Source organism: Podarcis erhardii (genome assembly GCF_964252035.2).
Source record: "Podarcis erhardii genome assembly, chromosome: 6".
NCBI classification, from domain to species: domain Eukaryota; kingdom Metazoa; phylum Chordata; class Lepidosauria; order Squamata; family Lacertidae; genus Podarcis; species Podarcis erhardii.
The window spans coordinates 72,224,492-72,247,910 of NC_138510.1; the positions used below are offsets into that span (position 1 = coordinate 72,224,492).

Genomic DNA, 23,419 nt, shown 5'->3' on the forward strand with positions numbered 1-23,419 from the left:
GGTGATGTTGATAAAGTGTGCAAGGAAACTCTTTGCTACCACTGATGTTTTGTGAGACAACTGTCTAATGTGATTTGTTATCTCCCAGAGAGAGAAAGAACTTGATTACTATCCATTGGGCACTTATTAATTGTTTTGTAGGCACTTGGTAATTTGATTCTCAATACCGAACTTGGAAGCAGAAAGAGATTCCTTGGCCTGAACCCAGTGAGGTCTTCTACAAATGGAAAATGTCCTTCTATTCAGAGAAGGGCAGCTTCTGTTCTCAGAAGCAGCTTGGGTCCAGAATGGAAGGGAAGAGTTATATTTTTGCCTCCACCCTACAGCTCCAAAAAATAACTTACCTGCAGATCCAGAAAATCCTCTGGAGGAGATCAGGGTGGCGGTGGTGCTCAACCACTCATAAAAACCACATAATGATCAGGAACCTTTGAAAATCAGGAGAGGGCTCGTGCACCTTTAATAGTTGTGATGGAAGCTACACCTGCTGAAATGCCCTATTAAAGGTACAAGAGCCATTTCCTCTTCTCCATTTAGCAACTTCCTTGAGAAGTGTAACATTTTCTCTCTTTCTCTCTATGTGTATCTCACAGTAGACAGAAGTAATGATTTCTGAGTTAAGCATACAGAAAGCAATATTCCCAGATTATGTTACTGTACATTTGACTTGCAGTTAGGGTTCCTAGGACTGAAATTCTTTTATTTTGATGCATTGCCCATGACAACCCATCTTCCTCTACAATGTGGCAGCCATAGGAAAGTTTGCACGCTCAGTCCTCAAGGTTCAACAGTGAAGCCCAGCAATTCTGTCCAGTGCCGTGTGTTTACTGAGCATGCTTCCCTTAACATGCTCCAGAAATGAACTCTCTGCTTTTGCACTGGGTTTCCTTGGCAGTTGAGTTGGTGTGACCTGAAGGTAGGAAATGAAAAACAACAACGGGAATAACCCTATTCACACGTTGCTCCCTGTGAGGGCTATGTGAGGAGGATGGAGTGGGGCTTTCTTACGCACATTGTGCTCTGTTGCTGTGTGAGTGATTGAAGAATTATACCAGAGTCATTTCCCCCTACATGCCTTTCTCCTTTCTTTCTCCAAAACTGAACATGAAAGTGGTAGCCAAGAAGGCCTCACTCTGAACTCAGCATGGCCTTTGAGTCATTTTTACAAATATGGCAGCAATAGAAGCAAAAACAAATCTTGGTTTACTGCTGAAAAACACTCGTTGAGTAATATAAAGCAAATTTACTTCAATTTACTACAGATAATCATATGCAGATCTGGAGTCTTTATATTTTACAGCTCGCCTTAATTTCACGTCTTCCAACTGCAGACAGTATGCACATAAAACATTTCATCATAGTGTTTCGATGGAGTCCCTCTCCCCTCTAAAAAACAAAAAACTATTTCTGTAACAGAATATCCCATCCCAAATTCCTCATCACGTTATTTAAAACACTGTTTTCCATGTCAAGGTTGCAAAACTGCACTGACATGACTAATTGAGATGTAACTGAGAGCTGTACAATGCAAAGTAGCAATGGGGGGGGGGAGAAAGTGGAGCTGCATTTTAAAGGTCTTTGCTTAAGAAACCATAATGCAGATAAGCAGTTTAACTACACAGTATTTGTCAGGCTGCACAATAGTTCCCAGCTCAGGAGAACAAAAGTCATTTCCTCCTCCACCATTTTGGTATTTAACATCTGAATCACCATCCTTAAGACACACATGTTAAGTGTACACACAATGTGAGCGGGAAATATTATCCTCTGCTCTCACCCACTTTGGTTATCAAAACCTAATGAGCTCCAAAATAGATACATTCCCACTATTTCGTATTAAAGAAAAGCTAGTTGCTGATCATTCGTCTAAAGCAGGCACGTCCAGCTCCCAAGAGACTGCGATCTACTCCCAGTGTAAAAAAACCTGGCAATGATCTACCCATTGTCATTGCAGGGAGGAGGACCGTACGTGTGTGTGTGTGTGTGTGTGTGTGGAAGGGGAGGATTGCCCAGAGTTGTTGAGCTTTTTGGGGGAAGAAATACCATAAATCGCTCACAACAAAATCCACAGCCAACAAACGCACGAAGCGCCAATCATCGTATCCCAAATCACAATCATCAAAGGCCAAACGACCGCTCACTAGAGGCGATGGAGGAACAGAGCGAGGGGGAGGGGCAGAGACATGCATTCCCACATTTTTTTTAATCCCACGAGCAATAAGGGTCCCGCAATCGACCACAATCACCCGGGGATCTACCTGTCAATCGCAGTTGACCGGTTGAACATGTATGGCCTAAAGCATTCACTGAGTTACCCTGAAGGAGTGTCTCCATCCCCATCATTCAGCCCAGACACTGAGGTCCAGCTCCAAGGGCCTTCTGGCGGTTCCCTCACTGCGAGAGGTGAGGTTACAGGGAACCAGGCAGAGGGCCTTCTCAGCAGCGGAGCCCTCCCTGTGGAACGTCCTCCCATCAGATGTCAAGGAGATAAGTTTTAAGAAGACATCTGAAGGCAGCCCTGTATCGGCAAGTTTTTAACATTCAATGTTTAATTATCTTTTTATATTCTGCTGGAAGCTGCCCAGAGAGCTGGGAAAACCCAGCCAGATGGGTGGGGTATAAATAAAATCATCATCATCGTCATCATCATCATCATGGGTTAGTTGGGGTTATTTCTTAGCCCCAAAACTAGTTTGTAGGTTGCCTTGGACAAACCTCTCTCTGTTAGACTCAGTATTCTTTCTGTAAAATGGAATTAACATTCTACTATTCGGAAAAAAAATAGTGTATACTAAAGAAAAATACTGCCTAGAGCTAATGGGTCAAACATCATTAGCATTTGTGCCTATGCACAAGGACAGCCTTTGTTAAGTTTTCAAAGGGTTAACTGGGGAATGTTAAGAAGGAGAAAGGAAGAAAAATTAGAACTGTGAAGGGGAAGAATGTGAAATTTGACTCTATCCAGCTTGTGTTTTGCTACACAGAGATTCAGTAATTTTTCTCATAGCAAATTATTAGAACATCAAGTTCTAGCAGGTATTTACTACCATCATCAATGCCTTCTCCTGATTGTGTGAGTTTAATGAAACTGGTACGCTATTGGCAATCAGGTGCATGCAATTCCAACAGTAAATTCAGAAGAGGAAATCAGAACGCAGGTCTCTCCCCCCGCCATATCCCCCCCCCTGAGAATAATCTGGTTGTAACTCTGACTTTCAGAAGGACAGAATTAAATTGGACCTTTCATCTACCTAAATAGAAATATTCCTCTTTCATGCACCCTCTCCCATTCCCTACTTTTCATTTCAAGTCCATTCCACCAGAAAGTCCTCTAGCATGAGCCTTGTTGAAAAGTTCAGGAACTGTGTTAAGGCCATTGCAGTTTTCTTAAATGTGTTGTAGACTTTCTAAGCCTATAACCAAACTTAAATACAGTGGTGCCCCGCAAGACGAATGCCTCGCAAGACGGAAAACCCGCTAGACGAAAGCGTTTTCTGTTTTGGAGGTGCTTCACAAAACGAATTTCCTATGGGCTTGCTTCGCAAGACGAAAATGTCTTGCGAGTTCCTGCGGGTCCCCCCCCCCTTTTTCTAAGCCGCTAAGCCGCTTATCTGCTTATCCGCTAAGCCACTAAGCCGCTAAAAGCCGCTAAAAGCGCTAATAGCGCTAATCCGCTAAGCCATCAATGGGCTTGCTTTGCAAGACGAAAAAACCGCTAGACGAAGAGACTCGCGGAATGGATTAATTTCGTCTTGCGAGCCACCACTGTATATGTACCTGAAACAATTGTGTCTTATTTATTTCTCTGTTTACCCCTACCTTCAGATCGCTTCTCTTCCTTTGTTCTCTCCTTGGGGACAGGACCTCCATAAAACATAATGCACACCAGGGGAGCCAAGTTGCCCTCAAGATTGAGAAGAAGAGAAGAAGAAGAGTTTGGATTTGATATCCCGCTTTATCACTACCTGAAGAAGTCTCAAAGCGGCTAACATTCTCCTTTCCCTTCCTCCCCCACAACAAACACTCTGTGAGGTGAGTGGGGCTGAGAGACTTCAAAGAAGTGTGACCTGCCCAAGGTCACCCAGCAGCTGCATGTGGAGGAGCGGAGACACGAACCCGGTTCACCAGATTATGAGTCCACCGCTCTTAACCACTACAGCACACTTGCTCTGGTGCGCATTGATTGTGTGTGACATCACATGCATGGAGTGATGTCACATTGTCTGGAGAAGGCCAAGCATTCTGGAGGAACCGGCCAGTGTGCCACACTCAGTTCCGCACTCGGCCTCCTCTGCACCCTCAACATTGAGGGGGCCAAAGACACCTTGACCCCCTAGAGTTGGTGCGCCTGATCCCCACTGACAATGATACACAGTGGAACTTTGGTTCTCAAATTTAATCCGTTCTGGGAGTCCATTTGACTCCCGAAAGCATTCAAAAACTAAGGTGCAGCTTCCGATTGGCTGTAGGAGCTTCCTGCACTCAAGCAGAAGCCGTGTCAGACGTTCAGCTTCTGAAAAACATTTGAAAACCGGAACACTTACTTACGGGTTTTTGGCATTTAGGAGCCAAAACGTACGAGTACCAAGGTGTTTGAGAACCAAGGTACGACTGCATAAAGAAAGAAGTGATCCTGTGACCATATTGTTTATGTTCCTGTTCTGTTTCCCCACATTTATCTGGCTCCCATGTCAAATTTCAGAGTGGAAGCTATGCAGGGGGCTGTCTTCGTGTACTCTGTAAATTGCCATGCACTGATGCTATAATAAGAAAAAATGAATAACAATTAATAAATAATAAATAATAAATAATTCCACACTAACACCAGTGACTGAAAAGCAAAATAAAAAGCGTCCACATGACATATTATGCTAGCAATAAGTCCTGCAACGCAGCTCTTAATATTACTTTAAACAATGAAATTATTCAGGAATCTGAGGAAATTCTTTGGAAGGGTTTGTTCGTTGGATTCCCCTAAGTCACAAACTGAAATACCACACGCAAGGAGAAATACAGTTCAGTTGCATAGTTCCATCTTGCATATGCAAATATCACAGCCCAATCTTATGTCAGCTTCAAAAGATAATGTCATGCAGAAAATTAAGACCATCTGATGAAACAATGTTATGAAATGTGGTTGGACAGAGCGGCTCGTGGCATGTAACAGTTTCCACACCAAAACACAAGAGTCTGTGCAAGAAAACCTCAAATTCTGAACACTTAAGCAGAACGCAGTTTATTCATTGAGGGACAGCTGGTGTGTGTTTGTACGTGTGTGTCTGCTAGTTAGGACAAGGTTGCATAGCATTTGTTAATTCAGTCTTGACGCAGAAAATGTCTCGTGTCTCAGGCTATTCATTATCAGTTTGTGAATTTCTGGGCCAAACTATGTTACAAGTCCAAACCCTGGTCTACCCCAACTGCATATCAAAGGTCGGGGAGGTGGGGGTGGGGAACAGGTCCAATTTTTTTTAGAGAGAAAAGAAAACTAACCCGTCTCCTTCTGACCCACAGCTGGGCATGGAAGATAATTTCATTTGGTGCATTAAGTGAACAGACCAAATTCATAAATATTGTTTTCATTTGGGGCAGACTCCAACATTAAGCAAATAGGTTTGCTGTAAAGGTAAAGGTAAAGGGACCCCTGACCATTAGGTCCAGTCATGGCCGACTCTGGGGCTGCGGAGCTCATCTCGCTTTATTGGCCGAGGGAGCCGGCGTACAGCTTCCGGGTCATGTGGCCAGCATGACCAAGCTGCTTCTGGCGAACCAGAGCAGCACACGGAAACGCTGTTTACCTTCCCGCTGTTTACCTATTTATCTACTTGCACTTTGACGTGCTTTCGAACTGCTAGGTTGGCAGGAATAGAGACCGAGCAACGGGAGCTCACCCCGTCGCGGGGATTCGAACCCTTCGACCTTCTGATCGGCAAGTCCTAGGCTCTGTGGTTTAACCCACAGCACCACCCACATCCCACAGGTCTGCTGTAGATTCCATCTATAGTTTGGCCCTCATCTGGTGGCAATTTGGGGTGGGGGGAAGCTATTTTCTTTGGATTTATTTAGCTCCATCCTGTGGGCAAAACAAGAGGAAACAGAGAACCTGGGGCTTCCGCATGAAACAGCAGGCCGCTTTTGCCCCAATAATGTATAGTAAAACAAAATGTCACAATAGCCAACTCACCCCAAGACAGCAGCAAATAAAACAGAATGCAGCAGGGATGCCCTAAGTATTATTTGGAAAGGAAATAGGCAGAAGTAGGACCCAGTGCTTGATTCTAAAAGTAGTAGCCACACATTTGCCAGAATGTCTCCTTCCGCCACGCTAACCACACCCACTGTCACTATTTTTTAGGAATTTCCATTTTGCTCGGCCAGCCCACCTGACTTTGGGGCCTTGCAGATATTTTGGACTACAGTTCCCATCAACACCAGCAAACACAGTGCTGCTGACTGGTGCCATTGGGAGTTGTAGTCCAACATGCCTGCACAGCAGCGGGTTGGGGAATGCTGTCCTAAAGAATTTAACACGAACAGTAAAGGCTTGTAGAGAACAAACAGGAGAGGCTAAAACACAAATATTTTGTTGCTACATTCCAGCAATCTCTTTCTGAAAGCTGATGAAAAGTCCTGACAGGCCTTTATTGGAACATAAATTAACTGCACCAGAGCCTCATTTCAAGAGTTATTTTGGAGGAGGGGGGCAGGAAACCTATACAATTAGTTTGGGACTATCAAAGCAATTCTAGAGTCCTTTGGTGGCATGGTGCTTATCTGCATTCACTCTCTTTCTCCTTCCCGCCATAAAATGAAATAGAAGTAAACATTCCCATAATACTGCATTATTTACCACTGGTAGTTTGCTAATGTTAGAATCACTGAATTAATAGCATCACTGCTGCTAATATACGCTCAATAACGAGTTGGCATGCAGAGGCAAAAATCCCTATTCATTAACATTGCCTCACCTTCACATCTCTCCCTTTAGAAATTAATCCGTTCCCCCAAATAAACTCACTTGCTCGCCATTTGCATAATCCAGTTATCATTCCAGAGAATCCCATAAAAGGGCCTTAAATATGAGCTGTAGTAGCTGCAAAATTGTCTCAAGTGCCACTGCCAAAAACTCAGATTAATCTCAAATTAGCAGCTATGTTTGAAAACGCAGGCATATATTTGTCTTTTCTTCTCATTGCTATTAATTCTGACCCAGCCACTAGTTGAAGTGGTCATGCAAACAACAAATAACCCTGTTTAAAGTAGGTCCACGATTAATAAAGTTACTAGGTGTACTGAAAGAAGCAAAGATCACCAGTGTTGAAGCAATGATTCTTCAACATCAGCTTTGTTGGACTGGTCATGTTGTGTGGATGTCTGATGATCGTCTTCCAAAGCAACCACTCTATTTCAAACTTAAAAATGGAAAGCGTAATGCTGGTGGTCAACAAAAGAGGTTTAAAACTGTCTCAAGGCAAATCTTTAAAAATGTAGTATAAACACTGAGAACTGGGAAACACTGGCCTGCGAGCGCTCCAGGTGGAGAAGAGCCTTTACCAAAGGTGTCATGGGCTTTGAAGACACTCGAATGCAGGATGCAGGGGAGAAACGTGCTAAGAGGAAGGCACGCTTGGCAAATCCACACCGTGATAAACTCCCACCCGGAAACCAATGTCCCCACTGTGGAAGGACATGTGGGTCCAGAATTGGCCTCCACAGTCACTTACGGACTCATTGTTAAAACCGTGTTTATGGAAGACAATCTTACTCAGCTACGAGTGATTGCCAAAGAAAAGTTACTAGATCATTATTGTGAAATGTTCACACGTCGGTGCGTCAGTTCCATTTGTAGAATGGGAAGTTCAACCACCATCTAAAAATGAGGAACCAGTTATTCTTGACTCTGCCTTCAGTAAAGACCAGAAATTTGTACCTCTCTTCTTCTCTGCTTCATCATATTGGAAGAGGAAATCCCTCCATTTTACATTTTACCATGATTTTGTATCGAGACTTGAGTCTAGTGATTACTCTTGGCTACCAAACGGATAATTTTTGAACTTTAGTTTACTATTCTTATATTGATGTAAGGCGAAGGCATTGGCTTGATTTAGTGCTGGCAAGGCATTAATGAAAGTGATAGCCCCAATCTGCTCACCAAGCTACAATTCCAGAGTGATTTAATGATTAATCCTTCTTTCCAGGGAATTCTGGGAATTGCAACTCTGTGAGGGGAATCGGGGTCTTCAAACACCAATCAGTATCCTTAAGAAACTGCAGTTCCCAGGATTCTCTGAGGGAAGCCATTCCTTCTAAAGTGGCATGAGAGTGCTTTCGGTTTATGGTATGGTTGTGGCCTTATATACTGACACATGTAAATGACACAGAAGCTGTGTTTCCTTCTCATATGCACAGAAGCAGCATCCCAAGCCAACTGCTGCTTTCGTTTTACTACTTAAGTTTTTCATTTCTCTCAGGTATCTTTTGTACCTGAGGTTTTATTTTGTTCTTGTTGTTTTTAAAAAAGCAAAGTGTGCATTGACTTTTAGAAAGAGATAGATTCTTGCACCTTTCGCTGTTAGATGTTTCACTGTTTCTCCATCTCATCATTCAGCTGTTTCTTCTGGCAAAGCCAGAAACCAGGAAAGAGTCATCGAGTAAAAGAAAACCAATAAATTCTGAGCAATTTGCTGCTAGTCCTGTTGTCTTAGTCCAAATTGATCCTTTATTTACTTCACCCAGAAATGTTTCTGGTGACAAGTCCATCAATTCACTACCAGCCTAGATTAAATGCTAATAAACCAAATGTAAAAAACAAACAAAAAACAAAAAAAACAAAAAAGTTAACCTTTTCATTATGGCTCTAACCAAAGGCACCACAGAACTAAATTTTAGCATCTGCAAAATTTGGAATTTCTTTCTTTTCCCTTTAAAATTTGCAAATTATGCAGGGATTGTGAGTATTTTCATTTTCATAATACACAACCCATGGAGTGAAATGACAGAAGCAGCTAGAAAATATTATTCTGGAAAACAAACAAGGAGGAAGGTGAATTCTTTGCAGGATGAGGACATAATGCTATTTGCCACAAGCATTTTACAGCGAATCAAAGAATTTGAATGGATCTGAAAGATGAATTGGTCCATAGAGAACTAATGTAGTCCCTCCAGATGTTGTTGGACTTCCATACCTGACCTTTGGCCATCCTGGCTGGAACAGATGTGAGATTAAGTTCAACAACATATGGAGTACTCCTGGTCTAGCCCACCCTTTATTGATGTAGGAAAGCCTCTAAAGGTAACTATCCAGCTTCAAATATTCTAATGAAGGACAGTGGGGCCCCTCATTTTTAAAACGGAGAGAATTGCACTGCAAAATTCAGAAATGGCTGTGTTTTCATTCACACTTTTTTTTCCCAGGAAGTGTGAATGTTTCAAGTTCACCTTGCAATGTGAATTGAATCGAATTTCTCCCCCCAATCCTGGCTTCCCATAGGTATCTGCTTGGCTATTGCTGGACTAGATGGTCTGATGCATCCTAGTTGGCCCAAGAGATTTCGCTGCCTGAAGAGATGGAGCAGCGAATGGTACCCTCCCATCCGTAAGTCGACTTGCATTAGTAGCTCTTTCCCCTCCCTGTCAGAAAAAAACACAACAACAATAAAGTAAACAATGAACAATTTTCACCCCTTTCATGACACTCCAAACCACCTGCCTAAAGTGGCAGCCCCTCATTCTGCAAAATGGCAGGGTGGGCCCAGCAGGAGAGTGTGGAAATGAACACAAGTTGTTTGGAGACTCTATGGTTATATCCAAGGCACTGTGAAGAGTTACCATGGATATCTGTCACCATGGAAAATTCCTCAAAGATGAAGGGGGCAAGGTCAGCACACATGTAATGTACATTGTGTTCCTCAAGCCACTTTGAGCTCATTGAGAACTATTGTCTATCCCCATTCATGAGGGTTGAGAATGTTGAGAATGAGATGAAAAGAAAAACCTGAATATTTTTCTCCTTTTAATCTCCAATCGAAGTACCTACAATGTGAAACCAAGCTACCCTCGGGGCACTTTGCTACATTTATTAGAAACCAAAGATTAGAACCATTTTATGGAAATTAAAGATAATGTGGAACATTTGTCAACCTCACAGCCACACAGAAATGTGGAACAGCATCACGAAAAGCTTATCAGACAGCATGTAAAATGGATTCAGCCCAGCTAGTTGGTTGTGGCTACCCGTGTAGCATAAGTAACTTTTAAAATTGGCCACTTCTTTCACTGCTGAACCACTATCACCTCCTGAGTTCTGCTGATGAGTGAGTCGGGTCTATTCCATGTTATACATCCCAAACAAGTGCGAACTGCATTTTAGATACAGTAATATCTGTAGTTTCAGCAGTGGTATGGTTAGGTGATTTTAGGCTCTGAACTTTCAGAACAATCCTAACTGCAGAAATCTGGTTACCTCTATTACAAATTATATTCAGGAGTGGGGCCACTGCTGGCTGAGCCAACCCAAACCTGACAGAGTGAAAACAAGCCTTTAGAATCCAGTTTGACATACACCACTCTTTTGGGTGTAAGTTTTGCTGGGTTGCTAGATCATATGACTGACCTGAAAGAGCTAAATCATTTTAGACTCAGGAATTAATAGCTTTCTCCCTCAATCATTCCATCACATCCTTGAGATGATACACTCACTGTATTTGGAGAGCATCCTGTTCATTTTGCTGAATGGGCTCTGGACTTATGCCCCAAAGTCCTCCTGCCCCAAGACACTGCTGCTCTTGTAATCATAGAGCTGTAGAGTTGGAAGGGACCCCATACTCACCTAGTCCAAACCCCTACAATGAAGGAATCTCAACTATAAAATCTTGTAAGCCTGAGTCCATTCTGAGCTTTGGCCCACCTGACCTTCACCCTGTAACTGTTGGCTACTCGTGCAATGGGGCCTCCCGCTGCCACTGCCACCGCCACTGCCACCGCACCGCCGGAGCGCGATTTCTGTTCTCATCCTGAAGCAAAGTTCTTAACCCGAGGCACTATTTCTGGGTTAGCAGTGTCTGTAACTTGAAGCGTATGTAACCTGAAGTGTATGTAACCCAAGGTACCACTGTACTCAGCTTTCACTTGCCTAGTATGAAACCCAAAAGGACATTATCCCTCCCCCACAAGGTTTCCAGTACTTCTACTTCATCAACCAGTTCCTCCTTGTCGGTGAGGATCAGGTCCAAGACACGTGATCCCCTAGTTGCTTCTTCCACCTTCTGGGAAATGAAATTGTCAGTGAGGCAATGGGGAAAATTGTTGGACCTTACATTCTTGTCAGAGTTTGAGTTCCAACAGGTAGCTGAAATCTCCCATGATTTCCTCTTTTCTCAGTGCCTCAGATCTTTTGAAGATGTGGACAGATTCTCATGTGGCTTGACACCTAGCACGTGGTCCTGCCACCTTCACAATTTTTGCCTGGTCCCCCCCCCCCATGATGTTGAGCAGGAAATGCATATTGTGTTGATGTCAGAACATGGGGATAGAGAAGGAGAGGTGGAAAACACACCCAAAAAGGTGCTAGTTTCAGTGGTATCTCCAAGTCTCCTTGCAGTTCTGCCCCTTCACAGGAGAGGGAACAGTGACGACAACAGCTGGCATACAGGAAAGTGATCCATTTGACTGCAGGATCACTCCCCTCCCCCCCACAAAAAATACAGTCCAAGAGGGTATATTGTTCTGCTTTCCTCCAGCTGCTTACATCTGTCCATGCTGTAATCTAAACAGTTCTAATAAATCAGTGCAATAAGCTAACGTAGCTAATATCTACCCACTAATAAGACTAGAGAAAAGTTCAATTGTGGCCATTTTGTCTTCTTCCCTGTGATCTATCATTCGATACCAGAAAGAAACAGACGTGGGGTGGGGGTGGGGAAGAAATGTGTGCCAAATTAAATGTATAAACATTTAACAAGGTGTAAGTAAAGTCATCTGTCCCACGTACAAATCAGTGCAGGGAGAGATACAATGTGCTGCGCTGAAACACAAGGTTTATTACTTAATGACCCTCGTTTTATATACCTCACAGCTTAAGCACAGGTTTTGTACTGTTCAGGCAATAAAGGAATCTCCTTGTGTCATAAATCACATTCCGATCTTTAGCCAACTGACTCCAAAGTATATCATCACATCATTATACCAAGGAATTCTTAAGAACAAAAACTGCACAATATCTGCAGAAGGGACAACTTTCCCAGGGCAAGTGAAGACTTGGAGCTTGATGTTACGGGAGACAGTCTGTCTCTCCTTCTCTCTTGTGATAAGATCTAGTGCAGAGGTTGGGAACCTCCAAAAGCTTCCCTTCAAGCCTCTCTTTAGCACCCCATGGAACTCTCCCGAAGCCATGACTCCACTTCAGGCCATGACCCCCCTTGGCCCTGCTCTACCGCCTCAAGTGCTTTTGATTGGCTGGAAAGTGCCTTTGAGCACTGATAATCCCTCACGCTTACCTGGATGGAGTAGGCAGAGATGCGGGGCATGGACTGGTTGGACACAGAGGAATGGTGGGAGGAACCAGCTGGGGAACCACCAAGAGAAGGAGGCTCAGAGCCTGGGGAGTGGTGATGAGACAATGATGAGTGGGCAGACAGAGAAGACAAGGAACAGGAGGTGTCAGAAGCTGAAGAGGAAACAGGGTTTAGTGAGCGGGGAGAGTATGTGGCAGAGAGGAGTCCAGAATCAGAAACAGAAGCTGAAGCAGGCTAGTGGGAGAAGAGAGGCCAAGAGGCAGAGATGAGTCAGGCTGGAGAAGAGTCATGGGTGTTTCCCCCTCCTGCTGTGACAAGCTCCCTTCTCCCCCCACCTTGTCTCCCAGAACCAGAAGCGGGCTGAAACGGGCAGAGCAGTGGCAGGCTGCAACTAGATGCAGTCTCAGATTGCTTGGGAAAAGCCCTGGAGAGGAGGAGGCTTGGATGGCTACATACATGTGCATGTGCTGGGTTCATACCCAAGGCAAGGAGGGAGCGATTCTTTCCATATCCTTTTGCTGGAGAGCCACAGCCTAGGGAGCTGAAGAGATGCTTTCCTACGATAATTAGATAAATCCTCACCTGCTCACATTCCTTTGAATTTGGTTAATTGGGTTAATGCTTGTTTGCAGTTCCTCCAGTTTGTTATATTTTAATAAATATAACCTTATTCCAATTCTGTTTCCTTTTTGAGTGTGGGAGCAGGGTCTCATCCCAGCTTAATATTGATCCATAACAGAAACTGTTATGATTGGTTTCTTTATAAAATAGAATAAAAAACTTTACATCTAAAATAAATAATTGTCTAAGCAATCAGGATCCAAGTGCAAAAGAAGGCTGTCATTAGATTTTTATTAGCGAGCACTAAGCGCCCCAGTTGGGAACTTCTATGAATTTCTGAACAAAAAGGACTTCTGATAGTGGTAGTATGATGATAATTCTAAATTTCCTCTTTGCAGCTGCAGTTGATCCCCAGTATTTGCTAAAATCTCTCTTTTTTGTGACTTAACAGTTATTGGCTCAGCTACTATATTGCCTTAGAGCACTTTTTTTCCTGTGGAACCATGAATTAATTCCACATGGCAATACTCCCCCTACTCCTCAACCTTTTCCTTGAGGTGGTTATAAAACGTCTGTAGAGAGCAACAATTTTTATTCTACTTAATAACAACTTCTATAAGGGCACGAGTTTTAGTGGAGTTTAAGTACAAAACACACCATCTCAACGTCCTTTTATGTTACAAAACTTCCATTAAACTAGGGCAGGAACATTCATTTTACGCAAATATTCCTTAAATCAGGATGTTGTTTTGGTTTATTTTATTTTTTGCGGTTCATACACCTGTAATTTGAATGAAAATCTTGAGAAACATCAAAACTTAGACAAGTGCTTTTGCTTTTAGGCAGCTACTTAAAACTTCTATTTTTAAGAAGGCTTTCCCTGAAAAATGACTCAGGCATTTTATCTTGCATATCGTGTAGACTATTGTAACACAATGATTTCAAGATCTGTTTTTTAGACTGTAGCATATACTTTATTTTTACTATACACATGCTGTTCTTTTGATGGCTTTGTTGTACACAGCTTTGAAAATATTTATCTGACAAAGTTGCCTAGCCAGTGGGATTTACCAAGTGCTTAACTTTGGCTGCATTGTGCCTGCGAGGAGGAAATGCCACCCCTAAAATTCTGCAAATGCATGCCCATTTGCTAAATGAGGAATCCCAGAGTTAGAAGGTTCCAAAAGCCTATTGGTAGTTAAAGAAAGCCTGACAACATGGCTGCAGCAACTACACTCCAGTGAAAAATGACCTTATTTATGATAGCAAATTATGCCACATGGGTGTGGCTATTCCGACTTTTCCCCACTGGTAGATTCAAGGAATTCACAGAAATGCAAAGCGCATCCTAAAGCTAACCAATTGCACCAGCATTGTCTACTCAAAATCTTAACTAAAAGTTCCAGAAACGTAAAGCCACTCTTATTTAAGGTTTGGATGCCTCACTCTTAAGCACTTGTAACCTTGGCTCCAGGTCGGACTCCAGGTTTGAAGAGCCCTGGGCAAGCTGTTCTTGGTGAGTCCCCTCCCTATACTAGGAGAGCCTTTCTTGTTTCTAGGTGGGCAGGCAGACCTTTTTATCCATAATGATGATGGGGAAAGTGCTCTATTGAGCTCTAGGCAATGCCTATGAACTCTGCTCCCTCCTCCAGGCTTATTTGCCACTGCCCAGGCCTACTGTGGATTCAAATGCCATTCTCAAAATCCTGCCCCCAAAGCAGGCAGACTTCAGGCAGAAGAAATAAGCCTGGAGAGGCCAACCAAGCAAGATGGAAATGATCACCAAGAGAGGGCCATACAGAGGACGCATAAACCAAAAGAACTTGAATACACAGCAGCTTCTGGAGAGAGAAAGAGAGAACTCTGCAAGGGTCAGCTGTTTGTAATGCAAAACTGAAACTGAAACCACAGTGCCTGAGAGGTGACTCTGGCAGTTCCTGTTATGGCAAGCCAGCAGGGCCAACAAATTACATGCATAGCAGAGTGCGTTGGTGTAGAGATGGGCAGGAGGAGGGCATGGGAGGCCAAAGAAAGTTTGCTTGTTGCAGGACAAAGGTGCTGAGACAGGAAAAGGTAGCCAGTCAGGTGGGGAGCACAGCCAATAGAAAAATAGGGGCTGTAGCAATAATGGGTGAGCAGAGTCTACAGCCAGGCCTAGGCAGTCTACACCATGTTGTGCTCTGGCAAAGCTTGCAAGGGTCACTTGCATGCCCGTTTTGTCCAAATGGTCAGGCTGGCTGTGGCTTTGACCTAGAGGAAGTAGTCGTGTACACTTCCAAGTCACTAAGCCCTGAGCCTCTGCCATTTGTGTGTGAAGTGAGCCAAGCATGTTGGCATTGCCAGTTTGGGGGTTGCATTATTAGGCTATCCAGGAATGTGAGAACATCCCAATATTTAAAATTTGACACTGCATGGAATAACAGTCCCTACCAGAAAGCATGAATATGCTGTAACACAATGCAACAAAAAATAAAATAATAATAAAAAATAATAATAAATTTTATTTATATCCCGCCCTCCCCAGCTGAATTTTATTTATATCCCGCCCCAGCTCAGGGCGGCTAACAACACTATAACAGTGCAACGTTATAAAAACATTATAAAAATTAATTAAAATCAAAATTGATGGCAACCATAAACTAAAGTTTTGTAAAGGTTGCCAAAAGAGGGAGTCAGGCTGTGCCCTGAGCAAAGGCCTGGTGGAACAGCTCTGTCTTGCAGGCCCTGCAGAAAGATGTCAATTCCTGCAGGGCCCTAGTCTCTTGTGACAGAGTGTTCCACCAGATTGGAGCCGCAGCTGAAAAAGCCCTGGCTCTAGTTGCGGCCGGCCTAACCTCTCTGTGGCCTGGGACCTTCAAGATGTTTTTATTTGAAGACCGTAAGTTCCTCTGTGGGGCATACCAGGAGAGGTGGTCCCGTAGGTACGAGGGTCCTAGGCCATATAGGGCTTTGAAGGTTAAAACCAGCACCTTAAACCTGATCCTGTACTCCACCGGGAGCCAGTGCAGCTGGTATAGCACCGGATGAATGTGATCTCGCAGCGAAGACCCCGTAAGGAGTCTCGCTGCGGTATTCTGCACCCGCTGGAGTTTCTGGGTCAGTCTCAAGGGCAGCCCCACGTAGAGCGAGTTACAATAATCCAGTCTGGAGGTGACCGTCACGTGGATCACAGTGGCTAGGTCAGGGCGAGAGAGGTAAGGAGCCAACTGCTTAGCTTGGCAGAGATGAAAAAATGCCGCCTTTGTTATAGCTGCAATCTGCGCCTCCATAGAGAGGGAGGTATCGAAGATTACACCCAAACTCTTAACGGACGGTGCTGGCACTAACTGCACCCCTGCAAGAGATGGGAGTTGCCCCCTCAATCCCATATCGTCCCGTCCCAGCCAGAGGACCTCTGTCTTCGAAGGATTTAACTTCAACCTGCTCCAACCACAGCTTCCAAGCATCTGATCAGTGTGTCTGGGGCCAAGTCAGGATGGCCATCCATCAACAGATAGAGTTGGGTGTCATCAGCATACTGATGGCAGCCCAGCCCAAAACTCCGGACAAGCTGGGCGAGGGGGGCGCATAAAGATGTTAAAAAGCATCGGGGAGAGTATCACACCCTGGGGCACTCCACACACCAAGGAGTGGCGGGATGACAATTCCCCCCAAGCGCCACCCTTTTTTTGTTATGATGTGCCTTTTTGGGGAGGTGTTTAATGTAGCCTCACATGACGGACACTAATTATTGTGGCACCTTATTGGCAGCAGCTGCTGGACAGAAAAGGCCATGTGTAGGATCCAAACAAGTTCTTAGTTTTGTCTCCTGCTTCCTTCTATAATCTCAAGTTTATTTATGGCTAGCTGAAGCCGGATGTCAAATCTGGGTCCCTCAGAACAAAATCTTAATAATTAACTGGCAAAACTGAACATGATCGTTTCTGACACACCTACACTGGTAATTATTGCTTTGAGGCCATTTACTAATGAAATTAATGTATTCATTGCCCTAACAAATTAGCATAACTCATACATAATGCCCCACATTTCAAGACCTTCCTAGGAAAACAACACTTAATAGTGCAGAGTGAAATGGCAAGGGCATGGCAGAGAGGCAGCCTGCTCTGAATGACTGCATGTTAAAAGCCGCCATGACTAAGAGAGTATTATAAAGCAGAATGTAAACACAGTATGGGTAATAATACCATTAACAGGGTCACCAAAGGCATACTGTTCATTATCATTTTCGCACTTCAAAAAATATTCAGATCTTATGACGGTAGTAACCACAAAATTTAATAAGCTTGCTACTTCTTGCTGCTACATAGCAGGAAAATCATTCTTTGCAGAAGCAGTTACTTCTTCCCCATTTCATTGATAATGATTACATGGGTGATGTTTCTCCTCTTAGCAGGAGGAATGTAACATGTCTAGGATCATTAAGGAGAGAGAAAACACAGTAGATTGGTCAATAATATAAAAATGGTAAATGTTAATTCTAGGATCAAGGAACTTATGGGTTAAGAGGAGAGTTTAGATGCTTACAAATTCAGTAATGTTCCCAAAAGCATGAAAATTAAATGTGTGGGTTAACTTACATGCTGTGGAAGTGTTCTACATGTAAACACAACCAACTCGTCACCCATGGCACCTTGTCAAATGCACAGGCCTCCAGCAAATATATACAAGTCACTCGTTGCCTGCTGGAGGATAGTTATTTGTTGCCTTTGGGGGTGAATGTCATTTCTCAATCCTAAAATAAGCATGGAGAAATCAAGCATGGAAAACTGACTGCCGTTCCTCTGCTGCGGCATACAAGGCAGTGTTGGGAAACATGCATTATTTCTTAATCCATTAAAGATGTTCAATCAATCATTAAAAACACACACAAACACACACAAGCAGACAAACACTGTAAGAGTCAATGTGGTGGAGTGGTTGCAGTGTTGGACTAGGAGGAGGGCGAGACAAGGACCATCTTCAAATCTCCATTCACTCCATCAGTGAATGCTTGTTTACTTGAGGTCTCAGATGCAACTCCTGACATCTCTGGAAGGTAAAGCTCTAGGACTGGGGGCGGGGGGGAGATTAGTATGAAGACCTGGAGAGCCTCTGGCCATCAGGGTGGACGATATTGACCTAGATTGACTAGTGGCAGCTTCTGATGTTCTTGTTCCTCATCATTGCAAACAATGCTGTCAGCCTGGGCTTTCACTTGTGGTTTGAACAGATACAAAGGATTTTTAGCACTTTATATGTGTTAATTGGCTTCCCATGCCACGATGTCTGTGGCCTCTCCACAATCCTTTTTATAGCGTATTTATGGTGATCTATGCTCATGATGCTATGTGGGCGGTCATACATGAATCCACTTTCAATGTTGTTTACAATGGCAAAGGTTTCAGAGCAGTCACCTTACTTCATTTCCAATTGGGGCCTGTCCTATAACTTCCTCCTGAAACACTGTAACTTTTTTGTGTGTCCCATTTTCATTGCCTCTGGATAGCAATGGTGTGTTAGTATTGGGGAAGCATTGCAGAACAAACAATAAAGCAGAACAAACCTGCCACTAATGCACTCTTATTGCGGCAAGAGCATGTTGCAAAAGACACCCACAATAAAACACCAGTCTGGAGGGGTCCTCTGTCATCCAGAGCTGTTTTTCGAAGAACCACCATTAAGTTTCACTTTGCTCTGACCTCACTTTTTGCAACACTTCATGCCTCTGATGAAGCAGAGTGGAGTCTGTGATAACTTATGCCACAGTTTTGCTAGTCTCTAAGGTGCTACAGGGCTCTTTGTTATTCTGTGCATATTTATTCAAAAATAAGTCTCACTGGCTTCAATGGGGCTTACCTCCAGGCGGATAGGATTGTGGCCAAAATCACCATTCAACAAAATTAAGAAAATAAGAATCAGAAACCCATCTTTCTAAGAGCCTCAAAGAATTAATCAGTCACTGCCCATGCTGTGAAAGGCACACTGAAATAACAGCAATTTGAGCTGGTGTCTGAGGAAGGGTAAGGAAGGAGCTGATCAGATATTCCAGTGCAAAGAATTCAGTAATATGCATAGATGAACCAGGCTAAGCTGTCTGAAACTTGAACCAAAGGGTGGGGGTGTGACTTCTCTGGTGTAGGCATAAAGTGCTGGGCCATAAGGGAACATCTGAAATACAGAAGAATCCACATTTCAAAGACCTTGTTATGTTAAAGGTCACTTAACTGCGTCAAGTGGTCCGTTTTCTATCCAACAGTAACAGATTTGAGAAGGAAGTTGACAATTCTCTTCTCCATTACTCTGGAACGAAAGAACTCCCCTTTGCACAACGCCGACAATGAGATGCAGAGTTTTTATTATTCTTCCAAACTCAGCCCATTTGCAAATCTGTATCATATTTCACAGAACTCCAGAATAGTTTCTTGATTAAGATGCTGCATTTTATCATCCATCATGACTTACATGCCCAGACATTCCTACACCCACCACATTCTTCTTGGGTGATGAAACTGTAGTCTTCCAACAGCAAACAACAACAAATGGGACTAGTGACTACTGTCTCTTTTGCCTTTCCATTGCCCAGAGGACAAAAGTATGTCTCAGAGGTCTTCCAGATCACACTGTATACCAATTTGAACGCTTACATTCGAATCAACAACATCAGTTTGCTAACACATAGAGGGAAAGGAGGGTTTGAATGCCTATTCTTGGACTCTGAAAAAGTACTCCCTTCGAACAAAGTAAGGGTCGAATGGAGAATTCACTAGGATGCTTTTACTTATGAATCCACTAACAAAATGAATCAAGGATTATTGTGAAATAAAGCAGTAAGGGTTGGGATTGTGCAACTAGTGACACCCTCATACGTTCTACTAGTTCTGGGGTGAATTGTGGTCCTGGTAGGAATGACTGCACAATTGTTTTCTCCATGTTGTGTTTTACTTTTGGCAGTTGCTGCCTGGGCCCAGCAATACCGCTACACAGATGCAGCACCAAAAACGGTCTGCTACCCAGGAAGGATAGGATGGAGAAATGGAACATAAAAACATAATTAGTTTGTTTTGCTTCCCATCCAACATTTAGGCTTTGTTTACTGTACTGAGATTATATCTGAGATGTGTGGTAGATATATTTTGTCCAAGTACCTAGGGAAGGGGTCATCCACCTCTGTTTGCTCATTTGTAAGTTTCTCAGGTGCCACAAGATTCTTTGTTATCCTGTACATATTTATTCAAGAATAAAATGTCGCCTTGTTCAGTGGGGCTTACTATCATCTTACTTACTTGTTGCACTATAATCTGGGTGTCAGAAATCATTTCTGAGGAGAGTTAATGTGCAACCAAATTGAGACACAGGTGAGCATCCTGCCTTAGGAACACGGGTCTAGGGATGGGTGAATCTGTCAATTTCAGTTTCTCTCAGTTTCTCATTTTCCTGGTCTTCAGTTCCCCACATTTCCACAGCAATTTGCATTGTTAAAAGAGTCCTCACAGAAATTCATCAGCTCCTAATACACACATTTGCGCCATTTTACCTAATACACATTGGAAAGCAATGTAACACGCGCCCATATTTTTTTGGTTTCACCAATATACGCCTTTTTGTGGAAGATGGTCCTCAAATATATCCATTGGCTGGAGAACCGCATTGCCAAATTTGGGGACGTGTGAGTGTCAAAGGACAGCTTCACTTTGGCTTGCATAGTTTCAGGAAGTGAGAATTCAACAGGTTCCCCTTAAAATGTGAACCGAACCAAATCCCCCCACCATCCCTACATGAGGCCAGACATGATGGTCCTTCCTGCAGTGCCTTAAATGTAGCTCTTGCAGTGGCTTTCTGTAAATATTATCGTTGGTAATCACTATAACAGTTTTCTGTCTTTTCCCCATCTAGACTGTAATGAATAGGATGAGCCTTTGTTCACGAATGTTCCTTCCTTTAAGTGGATTTAATGACTTCACATTTTGTAATTTACTTGAGCACTGGAGGTTTATTAAAACAGAGCATTGAATTGACCCACATACCTGTGTCACAGGGCTGTTGTGGAGTTTCATAATGAGATGTTTGCAAAGCGGGTTTTTTTCTAAGTGAAAAGTGCTAAGTATCTTTATTGCAGCGCGATAGAGATCACAGAACACAAGTGAATTAGTGCTAGGCATTAATCCTTATAAGGGTAAACATACCACGGGCAAAATAACATTGCAGTTATTTTTTTTCAAACATCCAGCACTTCATTAAGTACCACATAGGGTTATATAACTCTGTGAAGGCATAACTATGCAAAGTTTATAATCACAACAGGGAGAAAAAATGTTCTCACGGATTTTGCTTCTACGCAGAGAAGCAGGCCACACAGAGTTCCTGCAGCTCTATGGAGCTAGACCCTCTAGACACAGAAAAAGACAAGAGTTGCCTACTTGGACCTTTTCCAAAATTAACTCCTAATGCAGAGATCACAGCTGTCCCTGCCAAAACTGTGAGTGCAGTTGGCCCGTTGGGAGTAAAAGATCTACAGCATGAAGTCATCAGACTCAACTGGATTTTCATAAACTGATAACCAGGATTTTGCATTTTAAAATACTTTTTGTGGCAGTTTTAATCTGTTTCTTGTCCAGTAGGTCCTGCTCAGTCTTAGTTGTGGTGAGCTCTTTAGGCATTTCACCCTAATATTAGAGGCCAAATTCTGTACCATGTTGCCCCATGCAGCAAAATATATTGAGGTCCGCATATATAACTGAGACTCAAATCCTAAATACACCTTCCTGGAATTGAATCCCATTAAACTTCTGTGCAGTCATGCATAATCTTGCACTGCCAGAGCCACTTTCTGAACAACTCAGGTTCAGAAACCATGGGTTTAAGCTGATTTCTTTCAAACTAACCACAGTTAATGTTAACAACAGTTTCTGGTGTGGATTACATGCTGAACAAATGTAGAAGCAAATGTTTCAAACTGCTCCTCCTGGCCAGATGAGAGGGGAAGCATGCAAGCAATTGAAGCTAGGCTTGTTTACATCTTGCTACACCATAGTTTAGCTGGACATCTGAATGCAGCAACTGAATCTAAACAGAGGTGTGCTTTTGGTTCTGCTGTTATTTTGTGCATTATCTTCTCTTCTCCTGATAATGGTCTGGTGAGTCTGATGGTCTTGAAGATGGAAAAAAACTAGTTTCTTTATACATCCATCTGTAGCTTTTTCTATACATGATTGAAGTTCTTTGCTACTTTCTTTCAGGGCAGTGGTTGTGTGCAACTTGACCTCCACAGCATGGCTCTGTAGCAGTACTTACAGAGTTGCTGTTGAAAGCCCCTTGTTCTTTTTCAAATGTATTTTCATGGGTTAAAACAAAAACAAAAACTGGCCTAATCAACATGTGTTGCCTTTTAGAACTTCTGTTTTGAACATCTATAGCTCAACAAGACTTCTGAGTTTAGAACCTTTGGAAATGCCATCTCTGTGAGATTCACAAAGCGTCTAAGATTATTATTCACCCAGAATTTTGAAGGCTCTTGAAGCAATTCTATTTATGTGTGAGAAGAAGACACAGATGCTGATCAATCAAAGATGGAAGCGGTGCAATCACAAGACTCCAACCTCCTGAGTCTCCTGTATAAAACTTTGATATCTAGCACTTAAAGCAAATTCAATCCAGACAACTTTAATTCAGAACACTACCAACTGTCCATGTCTGTGACCCCCATTTTGACTTACAGAAGACCACCCTATACATTGTATACAGGTCCCCAGGTTTAAAGCATTGTTCTTTTAAGGTGCTACATTACCATCTTGGATTGTGCCCCTTAATCAACCATTAGTACATCAACCTCTGTGCGAGGAAGTGTGGCTTACTGTCATTGCAACAGTTATGGCAGATCAAGTTTGACTGTTACAAAACACCAGCCATTTTATTTGTTCCTGTACAATTGTTTTTAATCCCTTAACTTTCTTAGGTATTGGGCTGCATCTTCTTCCCTCCCTTCTCCCATCCTTTGTCTACAGAAGAAATGATGTATCCTTACTCATGTAAATAACATCCAGATGAATAATCATGGATGGCATCCAAGATAGACATGTCAGGTGAAGTAAACATTCTACAGCAGAACAACCCCTTAAGCTATTCCTTTGTAATACTCTTACCTGCGTCTGCCACAACGATTCTTTCACATGATGCACCTCTGAAAGGAGCATTTGATGGCTGAAGTGCCATTTGAATTAGGGAATTACACAGTGAAGAGCAAAGACCTTCTATCAAGAATTGCGGAAACAATGCTACCAAACACATAGGAACCAGAGGCCCTGCTTTTCACAGATGCAATACAAGTAATGTATGACTTCTTTTTCAATATGCACTAGGCCAATGCG

At 43.0% G+C, this 23,419-nt stretch overlaps 1 protein-coding gene across 7 annotated transcripts in view; it reads right to left on the reverse strand.

Annotated features, from left to right (window-relative positions):
• LOC309343948 (uncharacterized protein) overlaps window positions 1–23,419 on the reverse strand; it is a 272,077-nt gene that overhangs the window by 195,661 nt on the left and 52,997 nt on the right. For 2 of the 7 annotated variants that reach the window (XR_014157416.1, XR_014157417.1), the window contains exon 4: window positions 12,495–12,595. The exons of the other annotated variants lie outside the window; for them this stretch is intronic. The gene's annotated coding sequence lies outside the window, so the exon portion shown is untranslated. The remainder of the gene's footprint in view (window positions 1–12,494; window positions 12,596–23,419) is intronic. 7 annotated transcript variants of the gene reach the window in all.